The sequence below is a fragment of the Microcebus murinus genome, chromosome 1, assembly GCF_040939455.1.
Source record: "Microcebus murinus isolate Inina chromosome 1, M.murinus_Inina_mat1.0, whole genome shotgun sequence".
In the NCBI taxonomy this organism is placed as follows: Eukaryota; Metazoa; Chordata; class Mammalia; order Primates; family Cheirogaleidae; genus Microcebus; species Microcebus murinus.
In genome coordinates, this window is record NC_134104.1 from 75267214 (window position 1) to 75292750 (window position 25537).

At 38.6% G+C, this 25537-nt stretch overlaps 1 protein-coding gene across 9 annotated transcripts in view; it reads right to left on the reverse strand.

The window, feature by feature from the left end:
• The window catches only part of LPP (LIM domain containing preferred translocation partner in lipoma), a 669323-nt gene that overhangs the window by 289593 nt on the left and 354193 nt on the right, over positions 1–25537 (reverse strand). Inside the window, exon 1 of one of the 9 annotated variants that reach the window (XM_076003038.1) lies at positions 10614–12170. The exons of the other annotated variants lie outside the window; for them this stretch is intronic. The gene's annotated coding sequence lies outside the window, so the exon portion shown is untranslated. Of the gene's footprint in view, positions 1–10613; positions 12171–25537 lie in introns of those variants that run through there. 9 annotated transcript variants of the gene reach the window in all.

Genomic DNA, 25537 nt, shown 5'->3' on the forward strand with positions numbered 1-25537 from the left:
ATGTAATTGCCAGTTGAAGACCCTCAGAACTCTTCTACTCTGGGATGGAGGTCGGCAATGTCTGAGACAGTGCGATCTGCCTGCAAAGATCCCCTTCTGACCTATGATGAGCAAGAAGCATGAGTAAGAAATAAACCCTTGCTTTAAGCACTGGGGTATGGAGAGTATTTGTCACTGCAGCATTACCTGGACTATCCTGACTGATACTTCTTTCTTTGGTTTACAAAGTGCTTTCACTTCTCTCATTCAATTTAATCCTCACAATCAAATGAAAATGGAAGGACACAGGTATTTAGCAGACATGAATTTCAGCCCAACATAGTGCATTATTTACTAAATGAACTTAGACAAGCCCAATTCTCTAGGTGTTTGGTAAATCCAAAATATCATGTCAGTGCACTCAGATTCAAAAGCTTTAGGAGATACAGCGGACAAGGGCCGGAAGGAGGGGTACCTGAGACCCCGGGAGACTCCACGGGAGGAGGCTGCGGAGGAGAACTGGAGGCTGAGACCACCGGAGCAGCCCGGAGACCAGCGGCAAGGGTAGGTGGATCTGCTGTTTCCCCTACCCTGCATTCGGGACTGCTGGTGGGCTCCCAAGCGGGTGGAGAGACCTGCGGACATCAGCCCAGAGACTGCCGCCGCCTGCCAAAGGTGAGCCTGTAGCAGACGTGGCACCAGGTTCCCAACTTCCTCCGGGCACCTCCGTGTGCACGGAGAGCCGCGCGGCAGGCGCCATATTGCCTCCTCCTCCCCTCCGCCGACCCTACCCGCGGCTGCCCAGAGAGACAATACAGCCACCAGCCGGAGGCACCTCCAGGGAACGGGACCTTCCCGTTTGGGACCCCGCCCGCCCTCCCAGGTGCTGCTGGCACCGTGTTCCCAGGAAAACGGTGCCGACTCAGAGGCTGAGAGACATAGTCCCAGCTTGGGCTCCCTGTGGGTGAATTAGGACCGGAAATCCTCTCCCTGGTGGGAATACAGTTTGAACTCTGGGACCCAGAGGTCGGACCTGCAGACCAGATCCCCTGCACCGAGGGCTAGCATTGCCCGGGGCACAGAAGGATTATACGTGAACAGCCTACTGAGGTCTGTGTGCCTCCAGGGGCAGATCGGCGTCCTAGAGGGCAACCCTCCTCCCAGGAGGAGGCCGTGCGCCCAACCCAGGTGGCGTTCCTGTGCAGGGAACCTCCCCGCCAGCATCACAGTCCGGGGAGGCCTGGTGGCTTGTGGTCTGGCCTGCTGGCAGAGGCCCAGGAGTAGCTGCGGAGTTGGGGAGGGTGGAAAGAAGCGAGGCCTGCTGCAGACTGCGGGTCTCAGACAGCCCCACCCCCACACCCAGACTTTCTGGCTGAGCGGGACCATTCCAGCCCCGCCCTGACAGCAGAGAACAGAACTTTGACCCCTGCTAACGGCCTGAGGGCAGGCTTACCCAACCCAGCTCTGCCCAGAACGAGAGCTGATAACAGGACTCAAAATCAACACCATAGCCTGTTCCTCCAAGCAAACGCCACCTACTGACAGGGACGGCATCTTGCACAGCCTTTCCACGGCACCCACTGACTCAATATACAGGGAGTGGTCCAATTTCACCCACAGGCACCACCTAACGCCTCAGAAACTAAACAAGGTGTGTGAATACCCAAACAATAACCTAAGGAAAGAAACAACAACTGATCGACATGGGAAGAAATCAGCCAAAGAACTCAGGAAATATGAAGAACCAAACGGAAAACACACCCCCAAGGAGGAGCACCAGCCCCCTAGAAACGGACACCGACCAAAATCAGGCAACCAATATGACAGAAAAGGAATTTCGTATGTGGATCATAAGAACACTCACCCAGCTGCAACAACAACTCAATAACCAACACCAAGAAAACACAAAAAACCTCCAAGAAATGGAACAAAGGTTCAACAAAGAGATTGACACAGTGAAGAAAACTTTAACCGAAGTCCTGGAGATGAAGAATCAACTCAGAGAACTACAAAATACTGTGGAAAGTCTCAAGAACAGGGTAGATCAAGCAGAAGAAAGAATCTCAGAGCTTGAAGATAACACCTTCCAATTAAATAAATCAGTCACAGAAATACAGCAGAGAAACAAGAGAAAAGACCAAAGTCTACAAGAGCTGTGGGATTATGTGAAAAAACCTAACGTGAGGGTCATAGGTTTAGCCGAAGGGGAGGAAGACAACACTCAAGGGCTGGACAAGCTTTTTGAAGATATAATAGAGGAAAATTTCCCAGGCCTTGCTCAAAATCTCGATATACAAGTTCAAGAAGCCCAGAGGACCCCTGGGAGATTCAATGCAAACAGGAAGATGTCACGTCATGCAGTCATCAGACTGACCAAAGTATCAACTAAAGAGGCCCTTCTAAGAGCTGTAAGACAAAAGAAGCAAGTGACATACAAGGGAAAGCCAATTCGAATAACATCAGACTTCTCTAATGAGACTTTACAAGCAAGGAGAGACTGGGGCCCCATTCTCACTCTTTTGAAACAAAACAATGCCCAGCCTAGAATCTTATTCCCTGCAAAACTAAGCTTCATATATGAAGGAGAAATAAAAACATTCGCAGACAAGCAAAGGCTCAGAGAATTCACCAAGACAAGACCAGCCCTACAAGAAGTACTTAAAACAGCGTTATGCACGGAACATCATAATAATAATCCACGGATATAAAAACAACCAAAACCCAAAGATATTAAAGGCCAGATATTACAATGGCTCAAGACAGAAATCATAGCAACAACATCCAACCCAACAGAATGATCAGTAATCTACCTTACCTATCAGTTCTCTCAATAAATGTGAATGGCTTAAACTCTCCACTCAAGAGACATAGGCTGGCTGAATGGATAAGAAAATACAGGCCAAGTATATGCTGTCTTCAGGAAACACATTTAACCTGCAAGGATGCACATAGACTAAAAATAAAAGGGTGGAGATCAATATTCCAAGCAAATAGAAGCCAAAAGAAGGCTGGTGTGGCAGTTCTAATTTCAGATGATTTAGTTTTTAAACCAACAAAAGTAGTAAAAGACAAAGAGGGTCATTATATAATGGTGAAGGGCACAGTCCAACAAGAAGAGATAACAATTTTAAATATATATGCACCCAACTTAGGGGCACCCAGATTCATAAAGCAAACCTTACTGGAGCTAAGCAAATGGATTAATAGCAACTCCATAATCGCCGGGGATTTCAACACCCCACTGACGGCACGAGACAGATCCTCCAAACAGAAAATTAATAAAGAAATAATGGACTTAAACAAAACTCTAGAACAATTGGGTCTGACAGACATCTACAGAACATTCTACCCAAAATCCACTGAATATACGTTCTTCTCATCAGCTCACGGGACATTCTCTAAGATTGACCATATCCTAGGACACAATGAAAATCTCAAGAAATTTAAAAAAATAGAAATCATACCATGTACCTTCTCAGATCACAGTGGAATAAAACTAGAAATCAACCCTAACAGAAACTCACATTTCTACACAAAAACGTGGAAATTAAACAACCTCCTACTAAATGATTACTTCGTAAATGAAGAAATCAAGACGGAAATAAAAAACTTCTATGAAGAAAACGACAATGGAGAGACAAGTTATCAACTCCTCTGGGACACAGCTAAAGCAGTTCTGAGAGGAAAGTTTATCTCCATAAATGCCTATAACCAAAAGGCAAGAAGATCACAAATAGACAATCTAATGAAACGACTCAAAGAGCTGGAAAAAGAAGAACAGACCAACCCCAAACCCAGCAGAAGAAGTGAAATCAACAAGATCAAATCAGAACTAAACGAAATTGAAAACAGGAAAGCTATTCAGGAGATTAATAAAACAAAAAGTTGGTTCTTTGAAAAAATAAACAAGATTGACACGCCATTGGCTAAGCTAACGAAAAGCAGAAAAGAGAAATCTCTAATAAGCTCCATCAGGAATAAAAAAGGAGATATCACAACTGATCCCAAAGAGATACAAGATACAATTTATGAATACTACAAAAATCTTTATGCACACAAACTGGAAAATGTGGAGGAAATGGACAAATTTCTAGAAACACACAGCCTCCCTAGGCTCAACCAGGAAGAAATAGATTCCCTGAACAGACCAATCTCAACAGCTGAAATAGAAACAGCAATTAAAAATCTCCCTAAAAAGAAAAGTCCCGGTCCAGATGGCTTCACACCTGAATTTTACCATACTTACAAAGAAGAACTAGTACCTATCTTGCAGAAACTATTCCACAACATCGAGAAGAATGGAAACCTCCCCGACACCTTTTATGAAGCGAATATTACTCTGATACCAAAACCAGGAAAGGATGCAACAAAAAAAGAAAACTACAGACCAATATCCCTAATGAATATAGATGCAAAAATTTTCAACAAAATCTTAGCTAACCGAATACAGACACTTATCAAAAAAATAATCCACCACGACCAAGTGGGCTTCATCCCAGGGATGCAGGGATGGTTCAACATACGTAAATCTATAAATGCAATTCACCACATAAACAGAAGCAAAAACAAAGACCACATGATCCTTTCAATAGATGCAGAAAAAGCTTTTGACAAAATTCAACACCCTTTCATGATACGAACACTTAAGAAAATAGGCATAGAAGGGACATACCTAAAAATGATACAAGCCATATATGACAGACCCATAGCCAACATCATACTGAATGGGGAAAGATTGAAATCATTCCCACTTAGAACTGGAACCAGACAAGGCTGCCCACTATCTCCACTTCTGTTCAACATAGTGCTGGAAGTCTTGGCTACAGCAATCAGACAAGAAAATGGAATCAAAGGTATCCAAATAGGGGCAGAAGAGATCAAACTTTCACTGTTTGCTGATGATATGATATTGTATCTAGAAAACCCCAAGGATTCAACCAAGAAACTCCTGGAACTGATCAATGAATTTAGTCAAGTCTCAGGATACAAAATTAATACACAGAAATCAGAGGCATTCATATACGCCAACAACAATCTAATTGAGAACCAAATCAAAGACTCAATTCCCTTCACAATAGCAACAAAGAAATTAAAGTACCTAGGAATATATTTAACCAAAGAGGTAAAAGACCTCTACAGGGAGAACTATGAAACACTGAGGAAGGAAATAGCAGAGGATGTAAACAGATGGAAATCCATACCATGCTCGTGGATCGGCAGACTCAATATCATCAAAATGTCTATACTACCCAAACTGATCTACAGATTCAATGCAATACCTATTAAAATCCCATCAGCATTCTTCACAGATATAGAAAAAGTAATTTTACGCTTCGTATGGAACCAAAGAAGACCCCGAATATCCAGAGCAATTCTAGGCAACAAAAACAAAATGGGAGGCATTAATATGCCAGATATCAAACTATACTACAAAGCTGTAGTAATTAAAACAATATGGTATTGGCACAAAAACAGGAATATTGACCAGTGGAACAGATGTGAGAATCCTGATATAAAACCATCCTCATATAGCCATCTCATCTTTGACAAAGCAGACAAAAACATACGCTGGGGAAAAGAATCCCTCTTCAATAAATGGTGCTGGGAAAACTGGATAGCCACCTGTAGAAGGCTAAAACAGGACCCACACCTTTCACCTCTCACAAAAACCAACTCACGCTGGATAACAGACTTAAACCTAAGATATGAAACTATTAGAACTCTAGAGGAAAAAGTTGGAAACACTCTCCTAGACATCGGCCTGGGCAAAGAGTTTATGAAGAAGTCCCCAAAGGCAATCACAGCAGCAACAAAAATAAATAAATGGGACATGATCAAACTACAAAGCTTCTGCACTGCCAAAGAAATAGTCATGAAAGTAAACAGACAGCCTACAGAATGGGAGAAAATTTTTGCATCCTATGCATCCGATAAGGGACTGATAACTAGAATATACTTAGAACTCACGAAAATTAGGAAGAAAAAATCAAATAACCCCATTAAAAAGTGGGCAAAGGACTTGAACAGAAATTTTTCTAAAGAAGACAGAAGAATGGCCAACAAACATATGAAGAAATGCTCAACATCTCTAATCATCAGGGAAATGCAAATCAAAACCACAATGAGATATCACTTAACCCCAGTGAGAATGGCCTTTATCAAAAAATCTCCAAACAATAAATGCTGGCGTGGTTGCGGAGAGAGAGGAACACTGCTACACTGCTGGTGGGACTGCAAACTAGTTCAACCTCTGTGGAAAGCAATATGGAGATATCTTAAAGCGATACAAGTGAATCTACCATTTGATCCAGCAATCCCATTGCTGGGCATCTACCCAAATGATCCAGTGACACTCTACAAAAAAGACACCTGCACTCGAATGTTTATAGCAGCACAATTCATAATTGCAAGGCTGTGGAAACAGCCCAAGTGCCCATCAATCAAAGAATGGATTAATAAAATGTGGTATATGTACACCATGGAGTACTATTCAGCTCTAAGAAACAATGGTGATATAGCACACCTTATATTTTCCTGGTTAGAGCTGGAACCCATACTACTAAGTGAAGTATCCCAAGAATGGAAAAACAAGCACCAGATATATTCTCCAGCAAACTGGTATTAACTGAGTAGCACCTAAGTAGACACATAGGTGCTACAGTAATAGGGTATTGGGCAGGTGGGAGGGGGGAGGGGGGCGGGTATATACATACATAGTGAGTGAGATGTGCACCATCTGGGGGATGGTCATGATGGAGACTCAGACTTTTGGGCGGAGGGGGGGAATGGGCATTTATTGAAACCTTAAAATCTGTACCCCCATAATATGCCAAAATAAAAAAAAAAAAAGATAAAAAAAAAACAAAAACAAAAACAAAACAAAAAAAAAAAACAAAAACAAAAAAAAAAAAGCTTTAGGAGCCTTAACGTTGATAATGTACCTACCAACATTAACCCAAATACTAATGAAAAATTTAACATATACTAAGTGCTTACTACAATATCCCATCAAATAAAAGATGCCACTTATTATAAAATGCACCATTAGCTATTACACCACTGGAAGCAAAATTATTGGCATTTAAATTATGACATAGCACTTTGTTACTAGAATATTTATATTTGCCAAAAGAAATGACTTAAAATTAATTACAGATAAGTTTTTCGTCATGTTTCACCCCTCTGCACATATATAAAGAAAAATTTAAGTTAAACAAATGACAGCATTCCTAAAATTCTTTTACATTTATAGTTCAAACCTTTGAATCAGTTTTCAACTGAGAATCATGAGAGTTCTACATTTTTCCCCATAAAACTGTCCTCTGGGACCTCAAAAGTATGATAAAGAGAGGTGTCCATTATTGTCTCCAGGATTTTCTCCTAAGCCGTTCACCTCAACAGTCAGCAAGTTTTGATTTCCATGTGCTGACAATGACAACCACATCATGATTGCGACCTAACAATAATTAGAAATGTTAAGTATGTGAATAAATATGGTTCTTGGAAATGTAAGTATGAGAGAGAGAGAGAGAGAGAGAGAGAGAGAGAGAGAGAGAGAGAGAGAGAGACAGAGAGAGAGAGAGAGAGAGCGTGAGCTTTACTGATATATGTATATTACTGATTCACACCTCACAGCTATATGAGGTAGGTCCTGCAATATGACAGCCATTGTGAAATCAGGAACTGAGGCATGGAGAGACTTAGCAGCTTGATGAATGCTACACAGCTAGCAAGTGGAGGATACAGGGTCCTCCATCTGAGGTAGCCTGGCATCTTTAGGGTAAACACTCTTAGCAACTATGGTATATGGCTTCTCCTAACAGTAATTAGTTTAGCTTGTATTTTTTTATTTGTTTTTTGAGATGGAGTCTCACTGTGTTGCCCGCGCTAGAGTGCTGTGGTGTCAGCCTAGCTCACAGCAACCTCAAACTCCTGAGCTCAAGCGATCCTCCTGCCTCAGCCTCTCTGGTAGCCGGGACTACAGGCATGTGCCACCATGCCCGGCTAATTTTTTTCTATTTTTAGTTGTTTGGCTAATTTCTTTCTATTTATAGTAGAGACAGGATCTCGCTCTTGCTCAGGATAGTCTTGAACTACTGAGCTCAACCAATCCTCCCACCTTGGCCTCCCAGAGTGCTAAGACTACAGGTGTGAGCCACCACGCCTGGCCTAGTTTAGCTTTTAATTTTGTATTTATTTATTTTTGATGGTGGGGACACAAGAATCACAAATTCTAGAAAAAGTGCTCAAACACTTAAGTCTCATACAGTTTACACACTGGGTTGTTTATTTTTTTAAAGTAAACCAAAGGGAAATTGGCCCTAATATTCCTGCCAGCTCATTTCTGAAATATGTAGACAATTTATATTTCAGGGACTCTTTTTTGGTGATTTTAGAAAAAGGTATTAGAAAGATTTGCATATAGTTCTAGCTTTTGAAAATACTGGGATATATGTGCAGTGAACACAGATGTATAACATCTTTACCTACCAGCCCATATATGTGGCAGATCATAAAATACACTTTTATTGCATTTAGTCTCATATTGGTATCTATACATGAATATCAATGTTGGAAAGGCAAAAAAATCACCATTATTAAACATTTGGAGGCCAAATGTGTGCTTGATCCTCATGGAGCATAAAATTAGACTTAATCTTTGCCCAGAGGGAAAACCTGACTGAACAAGTATAACAATTGATTTTTTTTTTAGCAGTTCTTTATCTCTTCTCCTTTTTAAGGACAGTTAGCAAAACTGAACAATTACTTAGAAGGTACTATACAAAGCTTTAAGCATAGCTCTTTATACACTTATCAAATGAGTATAATAATTTGCTATAATTCTCCCTCTTGATTATATACAGTAACTATTTCATTCTCTAAATAATATCGTATACTTTTTTTTAGAAGTTGGTTAAATTGCTTAGGAGGAGAATATTAGGCTCAGTTTCTTTGAAAAGTAATATAGTGGGAGTGACTGTATAATTATCTCTACCGGGCTTTCAAACACCACACAGTGTCGTCTACTGTATCTACTGCTTTCCTGTTGAGAACGCCAGTTAATCCTACTAGCTAGCACATAGGAAAATGAAGCAGGCAGACTTTATTTTTAACTAGGGACTGAGGGAAGAAGAGAAAGAAATACTTAGATTTATTAAATCTGGTGCATTTGCAATTTTTACATGAAGCCATTTCAGATATATGTGCTACCAAATAGGTACACTAATTTAGGCATTACAGTTATTTACGTAGCAGTGTCCTATTTGGTCCTATCTGCCTGAGAGCAATTGTCCTTTAAGCCACTCCACAGCTGGGCTATTTTATGTTTGGCAATTACTACTCTATTCTGGATGGAAAGTTTTATTTTATTTTAAATTGATGTGGATTTTATTCTCAAAATGCCAAGCATTCCAAATGCTGCATACATACTAAATTTTTAAAAACAATTCAATGGCTTCCAGCAGAAAGAAGTTTAATACAAGTCCTTCACCAAATATATCAGGATTTCTAGAAGAATTTCATTCTCCAATGCTGTTCTACAGTATATCTGTGTATCTGCCTCCCTCTACAAGACAGGAAAAGAACTCCAGGGTGGGGCCTTGGGGCAGTCTTACTCATGTGTGTGTGACCAGTGACTAACACAGGGCCTGGCACTTTTATCCTCTCTGCCCCAAATTATGAATAGAGTACACTAATTGCATGCAGAAGCTAGAAATTAAAAGTTCAAACAAACTATGTTATACTCCTGAATTAGAGTAAGGCTATCAGATTGCTACTACTCAAAAACAAACTGCCATTAAACTGAAGTCACCATTCATTTACAAACTGATTACCACTAATGGTAGATTTAAGGTTATCTGGGGTTGGGGTGAGTATGGGAAGCCAATGAGCATGAGATTTCTAAATGTTCTAAAATTAAATTGAGGTAATGATTGCACAGCACTATAAATAAATCATAAATCACTGAATTGTAAAATAAAACAAACAAGAACTCTTGGCCCAATATCCCTCTTCACTAACACGGGGACCATTAGTATTTTTAATTGTGCCTTCAACCATCAATTCACATATTTATGCTTCAGAGCCACACTGCCTTTAGCTCAAACACCAGCTCTGCCACATAGTCTATCGGCGAGTTACACACACCTTTCTGGGTCACAATTTCCTCATTTGTAAAATAGAGGGAAATAGTAGCCTACCACAATGGGTGACTGAGAGAATCAAGTGAATTAATAAATGAAAGTGATATAGTAATTTCTCAATAAACATTGGTTATCGGTCCATATATTTTATTTAATTATAACTCCTTAATATCAGAAAAATTGGCTATTGCTGCAAAGGGTCAAATATATAAATAGAATTCTATATAAAATTCTGGCTAGATAAGCACTATCCTACACAATATATACTCCTAGCTTTCCAGAGTTATCTTTCTAAACTAGACTTCTCATTTCTTCTTAAAACCTTCAATGGTCCATTCTCCCAAACTGCTGCCCCCTACTGCTCCCAGCTGCTGACAGGATAATGTGCACAGTATACAAAGTCACTGAATTGCATCAAATCCAATTATAAGCTGCCCTCCCAACCCTCACCAATGTACTCTTTTGGCTATATTCTTTCTCTACGCTACTTACTCCATTTTTCAGATACTTCAAATTCCTCACCCAGCTGAAAACACTATTCCTTTACACATGTCCTTCTTGTACAATTTCAATTCCTTCTGCCTAGATTGTGGCCTGCCTCAAAAAACTATGCATCCTTTGTGACCCAACTCAAATGTCACATCATCTAGTTGACCTCATCCTTCTCTGTGACCTCATAATGAGACATACCCATGTCTACTGAAGTGCATCTTCATAGACTCTTCACCCTTCAAGCCCAGCAGCAAATGTCCCTCTCACAAAGTCTTGAACATCCTAACAATACTGAGTTGCTGCACATTACCTATGGCTCATCTGTGAGCCTTGGCATATTTTCTTTCCTCTTTCAGAAAAACTCTCCCCTTTCTATTTTGCCCAGGCTGGCAACCTAGCAAACTCCTACAGGATTGTTAGATCTCTGTTTAGACAAGATCAGGTACATTCACAGTGATATGGCTGCACACAGATCTCTGCTTAAAATGACTACCTCTCAGAAACCTGTTCAAGTATTCCAAGACTAGGTTTGCTTTGTCCTTCCAATGTGTTTCCAGAGTACCCTTTGCTGACCCTGAATATTGATTTATAGCACCATGTAGAAAATTATCTGTTGATGTACATTTTGTGATGGGTTAGGTTTTATAGAACTGTTGTTGCCAATCTCTATATCGCTAGCACCAAAAACTCTGGCACATGTCAGGTGCTCAATAAATATTTATTGAAAGAATGTATTGATCATCTCCTTTAAAAATAATTTGAGTTGGCTAATTGAAAGGTAAGTATAATAAATTGCATCTCAAAAACTTGCTATTGTTTTTGTTTTGTGTTTTTTAATCTGAGATACCAGTCCATCATTTTCACTGTAGTTTAACTTCTCAGTGACTGAACAGAAGCCTTACATGCTTGTGTCCCCATTGGGGAGTCTGGTACTTATAAGATACTCAATTATGCTTGCTAAAACTTAATAAAAATAAAATTTTATGCCAGGTTCTGAGCCACTGAACCACTTTCTACGAATGATCAATTTATATAAACCTCATTGGCAGGTAAATTTATAATGACATAGCAAATCATAGAGCTAAAAGATTCATGTGTTTGAACATCCACACTTTATAAATGAGGAATTGGGTACAGTAAAACAAGGGAATTACCCCAAATCATCCAGGTAAGATCCCCAAAGAATGCCTTTTCTCTAATCAATATCATTAATGATATCTAACTTAGAAAGATTCTTGTCATCACTGAAGTCAGATTTAGTTATGAGTACTAACTATGGACTATGCAAGCACCAACTACTGGTGATGAAAGCTATACTTGGAAAAAAATAGATCACCAGTTTTTTTATACACTTGGATTAAACAGGTGTTGATATGCATGAGAAGAGGAATAAATAAACTCTTAGCTTGATATGAGTCATTATTTGATGGGCTATTTCAAGACAGAATTGATATTTCTAAACAGCTGATGTCAAAAGAGGCAATATCAAAGAACCACAGACGTAGAAAAAAAATCACTAATGATTTCTTTTATGGAACAATTCCACAGAGTGTGAAGAGTTACCACTTAAGAATTACTAGTATTGGAAATTTCCATTTGGAAGATTTTAAGCTTTAAAAAAGTCTGCAAAATTGACACCCAGGAGTAAGTATGTAACTCAACTAGATATCACTAGCACCATATGTCATTAGAAAACTAACTAGAGAATATTATTTCATATCTTTGCCCTTCATTGTATTCATCTAAAAAAGAGGATAAAACCATCCACATGCTCACATCTCTCTCCAAAATGCAAGGATTTCACTAAAGCACCTAAAACACACTAGTTTGTAAGTTATGTTAGAGAATACCCAAATCTTTTGCTCCCCAGACAAAACTCAGCATCTGCTATTTGAAGCCTAAAATCACAGCTATTTGTCTTCCTCTCTTAAGACTGCATGCATCTATACCCCTCGCTTCCCCTGGCTCATTCCAGTTCCTTAAAAGGTCCAAGTTTATTCCTGCCTCAGGCACAGGCACTGTTCTGCAAGTGTAAGTTCTCAATATAAAGATACTGCACATTGACCTTGAAGTTTCACTTCAGAAGTCAACTCCTCAGGGAAGACTTGCATGACCTTCCTAGCAATCATCATGCCAGATACCTCCATCTACACCTTGTGTCTTGTTTCACTCCATGAATTTGTTTGCTGCCTTATTGTTGATGTCTTAATATTCCCTTAACCTCTGTTCCAATTACGGTCAGTCAGAGGAAAACCTCATCTTCCTGAGTTATTACTGCCTCATCGCTAGCACCCAGAGTTCACACAACACAGTAGGGCTCAATAAAGGTGCAATAAATGCAGAATAAATAAAAACATTAGCTCATGACCTAGGTCTTTCACTTAGCAGTTATTTGATCTCTGACAAGTTTTCCAGGCTCTATTTACTCAAATAAAGAGTAGGAATCATAAGCCATATCAGCCTCATAATGTAGAAGCAATGAGATCAGGGAAAAGATTTATAAACCAAAAATATGGTACTCAGGCAATAATGATAACAGTGTAATTCTGTAAGATCAATTGTGTGACAGAATCTGTTCTAAGCACTTTACACTTCTTTGATTATGAGACACATAATTATTTTTCTGATCACTAAGAAAGAAATAACTGGTGAAAGTCAATCCATATCACAATGGTTTCTTATCATATCGACTATAGGATGCATTTCAATCTTTAAGAAATTAAACTGTGGGAAAGAGATGCTTCATAAAATATAAATAATACAGTATTATACATTTAATATTCTTAACTATACTATTAGGGTCCTATTATCATTCCCATTTTAAAGATATGGAAATTGAGGCACAGAGAGGTTAAGTAACTTGTTCAAGGTTATATAACAAGCTTTAATGATGATGAGAAAAGATTAACAGAGACTCATAAAACTTTATAGCTTAAACTCTCAGAAGCCCATAAAATACCAAGAGTTAGATTTCCTTCTCTAAATGATACAATTGAACTCATAAAGTTTCCTCACTGAAGTGTATGATGTTCTGAGCTCTAAGAATTCTCATGGCAAAGTCTTATGAAAATAAAAGTAGAAAGACAGCAGTTTTAAACACTTCAAGTTTTTATAATTTGCATCTTCTTTGCATTTATATAACTTGGTTTATACAAGACCAATTTGTACTCATTTTGATTTTGCTTTTAAGTCTTCTTCTTTCATTTCTCTGTTTTCTGTATTCATAAATATACCTTAAGCTATTATGGAAGTGATAGTGTATTTGTTTGTAGATAACCTTTCTCCAACTTCTCCACCCTCCACGCCTTGCTCTGAGCTTAGTGGGTGTAAGTGTTGCTGACTAATTAAAAACCAAATGGAGATCTACCTTGGCATCATATCCCACAGCATGATATTAGACATAACATGACTCAAGCATATATTATTGTCAGCTTCCTGAATATGATTATTGGTAATCTTGGTAAAATTTACACAGTGAGAGCACATGGCTTTTTGAACCAAGCAGAAACATCTAGGGGTATGGGATGAATGTTGGAAAGAAAAAGAGGGAAGAGGACCAAAAGCAACACATACGACAACCTTAGGGATGCGACTGTGATTTGACTGAGAGTTGATAATTGAATAGAATGGTTTGGTTAATCATAGTTGAGGTTTGTTTTTTTTTTTAAAAAAAAAAAGAAAAACTGAGTTTTTTTGGAAAGGTGATGAGAAATAGATAATATTAATACAACTAACATATGAAATATGACACAGATAAAAAAGATAACACAGTTGCTATCGATGATCATTTTCATTAAAAAAAAGAGAAGACTGAAAAACATCATTGTATAATTTTCTAAATTTTCCCTTATCAAAGACATTGGATAGCTGAAAAGTTACTGAGAATATAGAGTTAAATTTTGTTAGTCCATTTTCCTATCATACGAAAGTTCCTATTAACTATGAAAGCTTCTTTTCACTCTCACACAAGTTAAGAACTAAAAGCTGTTCCAAAATTCTAAGCCCTAAGTGACACTGTACAATCCTTCATCTCTTTGTGGCAGGCAGAGAGGACTTGCATAGCCTGGCAAACCTCCCAGTCCACACTGACAATAGTTTGAACATTTGTGAGTAAAGGAACTTCTATACATTTTCCAATAGTAGATGTGCATAAAAATAATCTTGAAGTACAGTAAAGGTAAAGGTCCCTTTTGAGTCATCAAATATTGCAGGTTTTTACTATTTTACTATCAAATGTTTTATTCTATTTTGTTCTTTAAATTTCCTTGCTACAGTAAGATACAACATGTACTTGACAACGTATTCATGAACAAGCAAAAATCCTATTCAGTATTTTAAAAAACTCCTAGAAATGTTAGCTTGTAATGGTCAGAAACAGAATAAGGCCTCTTAAAAGTTATCAAAGCCTAACAATATCTTACAAGTGCTTTCTAATGGGCCTACTGCTGTGTTAATTCTGCTTATAAGAAATCTATAGCTTTATATATAAACAGTTTTAAAACTATAGTGAAAACTAAGCACTAGTGGAACATGGATCAGGGTGAGAGGCAGTCAGAAAGCGAGAGAAGCAGATCTCCAAGTTACAGAATTTGATAACTTGGAAATATCTGGGTTCAGTTAAGCTCCAGCCTCAGATATATGGTTTACCCTGAATTCATAATTTCTCACTATGATATAGAAATACATAGAATGCTCTTTCTATCACACTCAAATTTGTCAAAAGAAGACTAATGGTCAACAAGCATATGCCCAACATCAAAAATCATCAGAGAAATGCAAATTAAAACTACAATGAGACATCATTTTAAAACAATCACAATGGCTTTTATTAAAAAGACAAAAAATAACAAATGATGGTGAGGATGCAGAGAAGAAGGACATCTTTTCTCTGGTAGGAATAGAGATTATAGTTTTACAGATAAACAGTTTTAAAACCAGAATGAAAACTAAGTACTAGTGGAACATGGTACTTAGTGCAACCTCAAGAGAAAACGGTATGAAGATTTCTCAAGAAACTAAAAATAGAACTATCATACGATCCAGCAATCCCATCACTGTGTATCTAATCAAAGGAAAAGAGATCGACATAGAAAAAAGATACCTCCAGTTATATGTTTATTGAACTATTCACAATAGCAAAGATATGAATCAACCTAAGTGTCTATCAACAGAGGTTTGGACAAAGAAAATGTGGTTTATATACACAATGGAATACTATTCAGCTATAAAAAAGAATGAAATCATGTCTTTTGCAGCAACATGGATGGAACTGGAGGCCATTATCTTAAGTGAACCAACTCAGACACAGAGAGACAAATACTGCATGTTATCACTTATAAGTGGGAGTTAAATAATGCGTACACATGCAAACAGAGTGTGAACTGATGGAAAAGGGAGATTCAGAGGGGTGGAAGGTGGGAGGGGGTGGATAATGGGAGCTTGTTTGGTGGGTACAGTGCATGTTGCTTCAGTGACAGGTGCACTGAAGACCCTGACTTCACTACAGTACAATCTATCAATGTACTAAAATTGTAAGTGTACTCCATGAAAACATGCAAATAAAAAATAAAAAAGATACATTGCCACAGCTTTGCAATGGGTAATTCTGAACTCTGGCCACAACTAATTGGATCAGAAATTGAAACAAAACCAGACCAGAGGACCACAGGAAGAATTCCTTCCCAACTTGAACTGGATGGAGAAGAACTAGCTCCAATAATGGTCCCATTGCTTCGGGCATTTGAGTACAAGCACATGCCCAAATGTAAAGAGCTGGCAGCAGGGCTAAAATGGAGTGAAACCAAGAGACACACAGAGTGGTATGAAGGAGCCCGAAGGCAGCAAAGGACATAACATAAGGAACATCCTGGTGGCCAAAAGAAGACTAAACAGAGTCGCCAACCGGAACAGCAATAGGAAACAGAAGGAAAATCTAAGGGAAGCTAAGTCTTTGTCCAGCTGCAATCCACTGGACAGGAAACACTGGATGTTTATTTCTGAGGGACAACAAAATCAGCCGCTGTTGTGTCCGCAATGATATTCCACGTCTCCATGAGGCGTGGTTGTCTAGCTGCTAACATGGGTTTGGGACAACTTTCCTTCTCTTTGTGTACTTACCATAAATTCTCCTCATCTAAAGTCATCTGAGGTAACTTTAAGCATGTCTTGGATTCCTGCAACCTGAAAGGACTTAACTAAAACATACCCAAGAAACAATTTCTTTATTCTAAGAGAACTTAGACAAACAGGACTCTGGCCCAGACTAGTATATTATGGTTGAAAAAATGACTAAGCCTATTAACAGAATGAAAAAATTAAATAACATAAAATGGAAGGATGGGAGAGTTTATTTTGTGTCTCTCTGCTTACAAAGCACAAGAACACATTATCTGTGACTTAGGAATGATCCGTGTGGATGCTCTTCTGCAGTGTACAATTTCATATAAGCTATTCAGATGGGCTCTATTCTCTTACAAACCTACATCTTCAGATTTTATCCCCTATCCATTTCCTTCAATATGACCAGCTAGGAATGGTGGAAAGAGGCAGGATGGCTTGGAAGGTGGACTTGACTCTCTGAACCTTCATATCATATAATCAGTACAGAAAATTCAATTATATATTTTTAAAGCCTGATTATGCATAACACTTGTTTCTTAACAAAAAATAAGCTAAAGGTATTTTTTAGTGCATTGCTACATTTGCATTTTTAAATTATGGTAGATATTTTTATTGCGTTAAATACCTTATTCTATCTCAGCAAAGAGTGGTGGCTGTTTTAAGTAAACAAAACTGTCACAAGAATACCCTACTCTTCTTCCACACTGAATGCCTGTATCCAAACCACAGTGCCATGGAAAATAACCTCCCTAACATTTACTCTCCTGGCCACAAGTGTCTGTTTGGAGAAGTGTCTGGATTGGTCTGAATAACACAGCCCCAAGAAACTAAGCAGAGGAAGCTCAGGCTGGTAACATGAGCTAAAATGAGAATTCTAACATTTGTGATGGTGGTCCACACTGACTTCTGATAAACCTCAAACACACACACACACACACACACACACACACAATTCCAATTCTAGATTGACATGTAGAATCCAAATACATATCCATACAAAGATAGATATGCAAGGAAGCTCGTCTTAACATTGTTTATAATAAAGAACAGCTAAAACCCACCAATGTATATGAGGTTAAACGGTACAGTAATGAGTGTGAATAATAATATCCCCTTTACAGATATGTAAAGATCTAGAAGAAAGGAATGAACTGGAGAAAATAGATAATGTTATAATACCACATTTATCTATATACATATATGTAAACATATACATAAATGTGTTGGAAAGATGCACAACAAAAAGACAATGGTGATTACTCTTTGGAAAAAGAGTGGTGGTTGGGAGGGAGGAGCATTAAAGTGGGTAGTGAGGGAGGGTTTTTATGTTCTATACTTCTGATTGGTGGAATCCGCTGTGATGACTTGTTTGCATGCTCCAAGGATATCTATGTTTCAATAAAGTTAAAGCACAGGATGCTTGCTGTGTTCTCCAATATACTGCATACATGGCTGACTGGGGAGCCAGCACAGAGAAGTGGAAGAGTCATGGATTTGAAATCAACAGGACCAGGCGTGTAGCCCAGTTCTATCACATAAGTAGTATTGGGTGCAACTATTAAACCTTGTGTGTGATACAAAGATAATAGTTTCTGGCTAGGCAAATTCACAGTCTTGATACGATAGTGACCATAAAGCCATTCTTCAAATGGCTGGGCACTCTTTAAATCTCAACTATTACTTTTATTATTATTGTTATTATATGACCTTCCAAATTTCCCTGGAGAAAAATTGCCAAGTTTGTGATAATAGATCATTTGTTTTCAACTCCTCTGTTTGAACCACACTGTTTTATCCTCTCTGTCTCCTTGCTAAGGTCTGAAATTAAAACAAACATCGAATGAGGCCGTAGGATTTTATTTTATCTGTCACATACTGCTGTCATTAAACACACTTGAAATGAGTGGGTTTAGTTCAAATAAAACTGCTTCTTTCTCAAACTCAACAAACATGAAGGGGAGAGAAAAGGAAGCTTGCACTTGAATCACATTCAGAAGCGCTGCACGTTACATTTCAAGGAGAAGATCCATCTGGCAGGCTGACACAGTAATACGTTCTTTTAATTGTCAGGTCAGGCAGATTACAGATCCAGGCTGTCAATTCTTTTGATGCAGTTTTATTTTGTTATTGGTTAGCTCATAAAAAAATAAAATAAAATAAATAAAACACCTCTCTTAGTTATTTTATATATATATATATATACACATATATATATATGTGTGTATATATATATATCTCTTCCTTGCTCCCTAGGGCTGATTAAAATAAGCAGCAATTTAGTCCAACAAGCAAGCATCTGCTACCAAGCACCAACTATGGTGAAACCATGCTTGATGGAAATACAAGAATGAATATGTCAAAAGTCTTGTCCTGCAGGAAGTCAAAGCCAACAGGGAAGATAAACTGTTACAACTGAAAACAATACTCATATAAATCAAACGTGCTGATACACTTGATTTTCCCCATTTTTTTTGTGGAGTTCCTACTCATATGTGCAAATCTACTTAATCTTGGTAGTTTATCTCTCTGCTGGCTGAAGTAAAAAGAGCAACCAGTGGTCAGGAGATCATGGAAAGAACTGTGTGTGTGTGTGTGTGTGCCCGTGTGTGCATGAACACGGACAGTACATACTGTAGAGACCCTGCAAATTTGGCCCAAGCCGCCCTCTTCTCAACTTCTAAACTTCTATTATACTATTATACTTTAATTGTGTTTCACAGTCAGTGCTAACAAATATCTGTGGAATAAGTAAAGCCTCTTAACCTTGTATGCAGTAAGTATTTCCTTGAAAAAAAATTTTTTAAAAGTTGAAGAACAGTAATCTAATAAATTAGGAAGTAAAATATGCTGGAGAATTTATCAGACTTGAAAAGAACCTTAGAAATGGTCTAGTTCAATGTTTTATAAAAGGTGAACTGTTAAACCTAAGGCATGAAACCCTAAGAAAAAAAGAAAAAGTGAACTGGATGCTCAGAGAAGAGAAGTGATTTGCCAAAGTCAAATGCTTGGTGGAAGAGAAGGATTAGGAATCTGCTCTTGTGACTTTCAGTCCAGTGCACCTTCTACCCCTGCCATTTCTGCACATTTTTGAGAAATGACAGGGATGTGTACTGACAAGCTCAGTGGATTAGTAAGTACAAGATGGAATTCCATTAAAGACAGGAGAGAATAAAATCAAGGCTGCTTATTAAAACTAATGTATTTTCCTTTACAGCAACTGCCTACCGAGACAGTATGTGAGATAATGTATTATACATTCAGGTATTGTGTGGACTTCTTCTCTCAACAATCACAATGAAAAAAATGTTCCCTACCAAGCTCTACAGAAGAAGCCAATGGTAATGGTGAATTTTTACTCTGGAGTAAAATGTCTTCTGAGATTACCAAGAAATTTAAAGTTTAAAAAATATACTAGAAAATGAGGGGAATACAGATCCCATAGGTTTAAAAAATATTTAAAAATCCCATTTTATTCTTATGCAAGAAAAGCTAGATTTGCTTAGGGAATAATGAGTGCACAGACATTCTAACTTGGATTGGGAGTCACATTCACATTCAGGCCAGGACCTTGGTCTGGGAGAAAGATGCTGCTTGAAATCTAGGCTATGCAGCACCTACCATAGAACTTTTGGGCAAATCATATTCTCAGCCCATTTCGTCATCTCTAAAATGTGGATAAGAATCCTCATCTTCAGTTGAGACTTCAATTCCAATGAATAAATGAAGATACTCTGCATACTCTGAGATATTAGGTGAATGAACTGAATTATCATTTTCAAGAAGGAAGACCAGCCTTCAAAGGGCCTGTAGATCAGCCAGGCTTGGAAATGTTATCTGGTTACTATTTAATGGGTGATGGTGAGAACATATAAACTCTGAATTCCAGAAAAGGAAACACAAAAAAAATGATGGGCTTCATCACTTGAATGTCCGGTAAACTAAAGCATAAGTGAATGGACCTGAATAATCTATGTAGCTCTGGCAAGACACAAGGGATGGGGCTATCATTTAAATACGTAGAAGAACATACCATGGGTCAAAGAACAGGTTAATCTGAGAGTTAGGATAGGAATCCAGGGCTGCTGGGTCCCACTTCAGGACTCTTTCTACACTATGTTTTGTAGGAGACAATGAAACAACAATAGCATGAAAAAGAGAAGAAATCTGACATCACAGTGCCGTAGAGACTGTTGAGTAGCGATCTGAGGCCTTGCTGAATTGAATGGGATCCTGAATGATGACTACAGACCATTTTCCTCTCCTTACTAGTGCAGTAGAAGACCCTTTGGTGGAAGCATAGCAAAGAGATAAACCAGTGAAGAAACTGAGATGCTTCAGAGACCTTGGACCATCTACAGAAGGGGAAGTAAACCTGCACCTACTAAGTGTCACCCTCTCTGTGTTAGAGTTTCTCTGTGCATACTATCTCATTATTCTAGCCATATCAAGAAGTGGATATAATCATCTCTCTCTTACCATTGAGGAGCTTAGGATCTGGAGAAGTGAAATATCCTCCCAGCACCCACATAGCTGCTGAGTGGTAGAACAGGAATCAAGGTCCCAGATAGCAGAGTGAGAACGGAAGCTCTTTTTACTTTGCCAGGTAGATGGCCCCATTCCGCGTACTAGCCCAGCAGCAGAAGGGTCTGAAGGCCCTGGAGGTAGGAGGCCAAGAAAGCTGTCGTGTGGACAACTGACATTCAAAGAAGAAAGTAGTTTTGGGAACAGTGTTATATTCACATTTTCTGAACTGAGTTTATGTGCGATAAATGTTTTTATTTTCTCTGACGAGAAATAAGAGGATTCTGGGGAACATTTTTAAAGTAATACAATTTCCCTTTGTGGCACTGGTGTGGTAAAAGAATAATAAAATATGCATAAATATAAATATAACTGGAGTGGTGAGGAGTCAAAATGACTTGAGCAGAGGGACTAATATCAAGCCATGTGTTCCCATTCTGAGTGAAACAGTTGATTCTGTGAACATAGAAATACAACAGTGAAAGCAAAACATTCTTTATGGTTTTCCTTTCTGGACACAGGACAACATACTCCAGCGCCAGGCTTCATATAACTGGAGCTCTTACTGTACCATCATCTTTAGCTCATAAAAATCACATTGTATTACTCCCTACCATAATGTTCTAAGTCTTTCTCACTGCATGCATATTTCACATATCATTTTACACTCTAATGAGATCCTGAACAGGTTACATTACATATACATCTGATAGAATATTTAGGACCCAATTTTCACCATCACTGAACAGCCTTATGCAATTCATATATTCAAAAATGTGTGAATAATCAGGTGCTTGTGATCATGATGATAGGCCAATTAAGAGCTGAAGGTTGAGCCATATGTCATCAAAAGGAATTATTCCTCAATGCCAACCTGGAATTCCATTCTACTGTGCTTGACTACAAGAGGCACTGACAATTAACTACTTCAGCTCCCTCACGTTATATCTGGGGAGACTAAGGCCCAGACAGAGGAAAGGACATGTTCAAGGTCATAAAACTAGACAGGGATAGAACCAGAGTAGGCACTGGAATCCAGACATTGTGTTTCCTAATCTCTATAATACCTTCCTATCCCCCATTTGAGACAAAAAGCCAAGATCTTTGTTTTATCAAAAACTCATCTTTTCCCCCATGGATTCAGAATAGAACAAAAGCACTGCTGCTTGGACAAAAGCTGAGTCATATACACATGTCTCTCAGTAGACAGAAATGTAATCAAATATAATCAGGGCAACCTCACTGTTCTTTAGATTCATCTTTTGACATTTTGGAAATCTGCGGTTTCATTTGTCTTTTATTTAGGATAGCATGTGGGGGGGTAAAAAATGGCAACATAACTATGGCCTGGCAGTCCTGGTAACTCTATTCACTGAACTTTTTTTAAAGAATGTTGAGGGTTTGATTTTTTTGCCATTTGTCTTTGTTTGTTCAGTAAATATCTGTTGAGTGTCTAACCCATGCCAAGGACCACAGTGTTTGATGCAATGGAAAACCCAGAAACGGAAGCACACACAACACACCCCCTACAATTAACAAGTTTCCAGTCTAGTCAAGGAAGTGAAGTACTCACAGTTGACCATAAAAGTAATAGGGTATAAATGTGACAAGTGCCAGAAGTAATGTGTACGTACATCAACTTAGATGGGGAGACAGGCAGGTTTCAACCTAAGGGCGAAAGGTGAGCATGCCAGGTAGATAGATGGTGAGGAATGGCATTACAGGTAGATGATACTAACAGAGAAAAGACCAAGAGCTGAAAAAGTATCTAGCCCATTGAAGAGAGGGTATAAGCTCAGTGAAATATAGCACAGTGAGATGGAAGATGTGGTATGAAGACATAGGTTTGCATCCTAGTTATATACCAATTTACCCAAGGTTAAGGAGTGAGTTTAAGGGAAAGAATCCTGTTTCTGTAGAAGGAACAGAGAACTCAGAGACAGACAACGAGCTTACTGGTTGGACTGGAGATATGTGGGAGTGTCTATGTGGGAGTAAACAAGCAGATGTACAGACACACCTGCATGCTTTCTACTCAAAAATATCGATTAGCCGGGCGCGGTGGCTCACGCCTGTAATCCTAGCTCTCTGGGAGGCCGAGGCGGGCGGATTGCTCGAGGTCAGGAGTTCGAAACCAGCCTGAGCAAGAGCGAGACCCCGTCTCTACTATAAATAGAAAGAAATTAATTGGCCAACTAATATATATATACAAAAAATTAGCCGGGCATGGTGGCGAATGCCTGTAGTCCCAGCTACTTGGGAGGCTGAGGCAGGAGGATTGCTTGAGCCAGGAGTTTGAGGTTGCTGTGAGCTAGGCTGACGCCACAGGACTCATTCTAGCCTGGGCAACAAAGCGAGACTCTGTCTCAAAAAAAAAAAAAATATATACATAAAAATATCGATTATATCCATTCTCTGTTGGGTGGGATCTTGGACAACCCAGTTCATTCCTCTATACCAATTTGATATTTATACTGAAACTCAGCCCTCTCAATGCTCATGTCTTCTGATGTCTTGTTCATTATACTCACAGAAAAGAGAGCACTAGAACATTCATATGCACTATGTACATTCTGGGGGCTTGATAATATCTTGAATAAATTATGACATTAGCAACAATAGAATTTGACTTATATAACCTGTTTCCCTGACATTCTTCTTGTCTCTCACCTTTACTCAGAAAAACTTGTTAGCCAATGTCCTGTGGTTAGGACACAGGCTATGTAGAATATTGTAAGGAGATAGGACAGGTGGGAAGTATGCATATATCTTCTTCACTAGAAACTTATTACTCCTCACAAAGCAAACTGAGGAGTTGAAAGTATTATTTTACCACCTAGACTATAACTATGTGAGAAAGGAAAGAATCAGCTGCTGCCATTTATGAGTTGGCACAGGAACTGGAACAGATATTTGCTCGTGATGTCTCATTCTGTCCATGGACACAGCTCTTAAAATACACCACTCATTACTGGAGTTGTTGCTTAATGTACTCCTCCTTGCCCAGTGCTGGATTTAGATTTGCAAAACTGCTTTTCAAGAATCTAATAAACACAGTTTTGCTATATTTCAGGTTTGTAAATAGTTACCTTTATTCATATACTTCAATGAAGATAAAGGAAACAAATATCAAACCATTATATATTTTTTCTAGCTCACGAAGGCACGTCTGAAGCTGTTTAAGGTACCATTATTTGAACCTCTAGAAACATGAATAAGAAAAATTCAAAATGAGAGCCCATTTTAAGTTCTAGGTCCAAGAAATAGAAAGGGATGGAAGTCTCCACAGAAGTATCCACCATGTGGCTAGACCACTAATTCCAAAGGTCAACAATAAAGCTCAGGCCAGCATAGTGGCTTCATGCCTGTAATCCTAGTACTCTGGGAGGCTGAGGTGGGAGGATCGCTTGAGCTCAGGAGTTTGAGACCAGCCTAAGAAAGAGCAAGACCCCTGTCTCTACTATAAATACAAACAAATTCGCCAAACAACTAAAAATAGAAAAAAATTACCCAGGCATGGTGGTACGTGCCTGTAGTCCCAGCTACTTGGGAGGCTGAGGCAAAGGAATAGCTTGAGCCCAACAGGTCGAGGTTGCTGTGAGCTGGACTGACACCACAGCACTCTAGCCCAGGTGACAGAGTGTGAGAGAAAGAAAAAATAATAAAATAAATAAAGCTTAAGATTACTTAACAGGTGAGAAATAATCTCTAGAGGAAAGGAATACAGATTTAAAAGACACGAAACTTTATTTTAAGAAATTAAAATCCATTTATAGGAAATTCCAGTAATTAAGAGTCCATCCCATCATTACTACATCAAGTACCAGAATGTCTCTGCAGGTGATACACCAATAAATCACCAGGGTATTTCAAAAACAATTTAATTGCCAAAAACCTTAGGTGCCAAAAGTGCATTAGGTTCTAAGATATGAGCAAGGTATGGTTTCTCAGGGAGCTTACAATCTAGAGAACTATGGGGAAGCAATTAGATCACAATGTGGTCAATTCATATAATGATGTACAAATGGATCAAAAAACCAAAACGAAGGAAAAAAAAAAAAAACCCAAAACAGGACATAAAATAGTATAACCCACTTAAGTACAACTCCAGAGAGAGTATGCATGATTTTGAGGATAAGAAGAAAATATAAGTCAGGTGTATTTTTGTTAATTGCAGTGATTATTTCATCCTTAATCATTAGAGCTAAGAATGATCAGTCCTTTACCATGCGATGGATACTATGCCAAGTGTTTAACTCATGAAATCATCCCAATAACTCTAT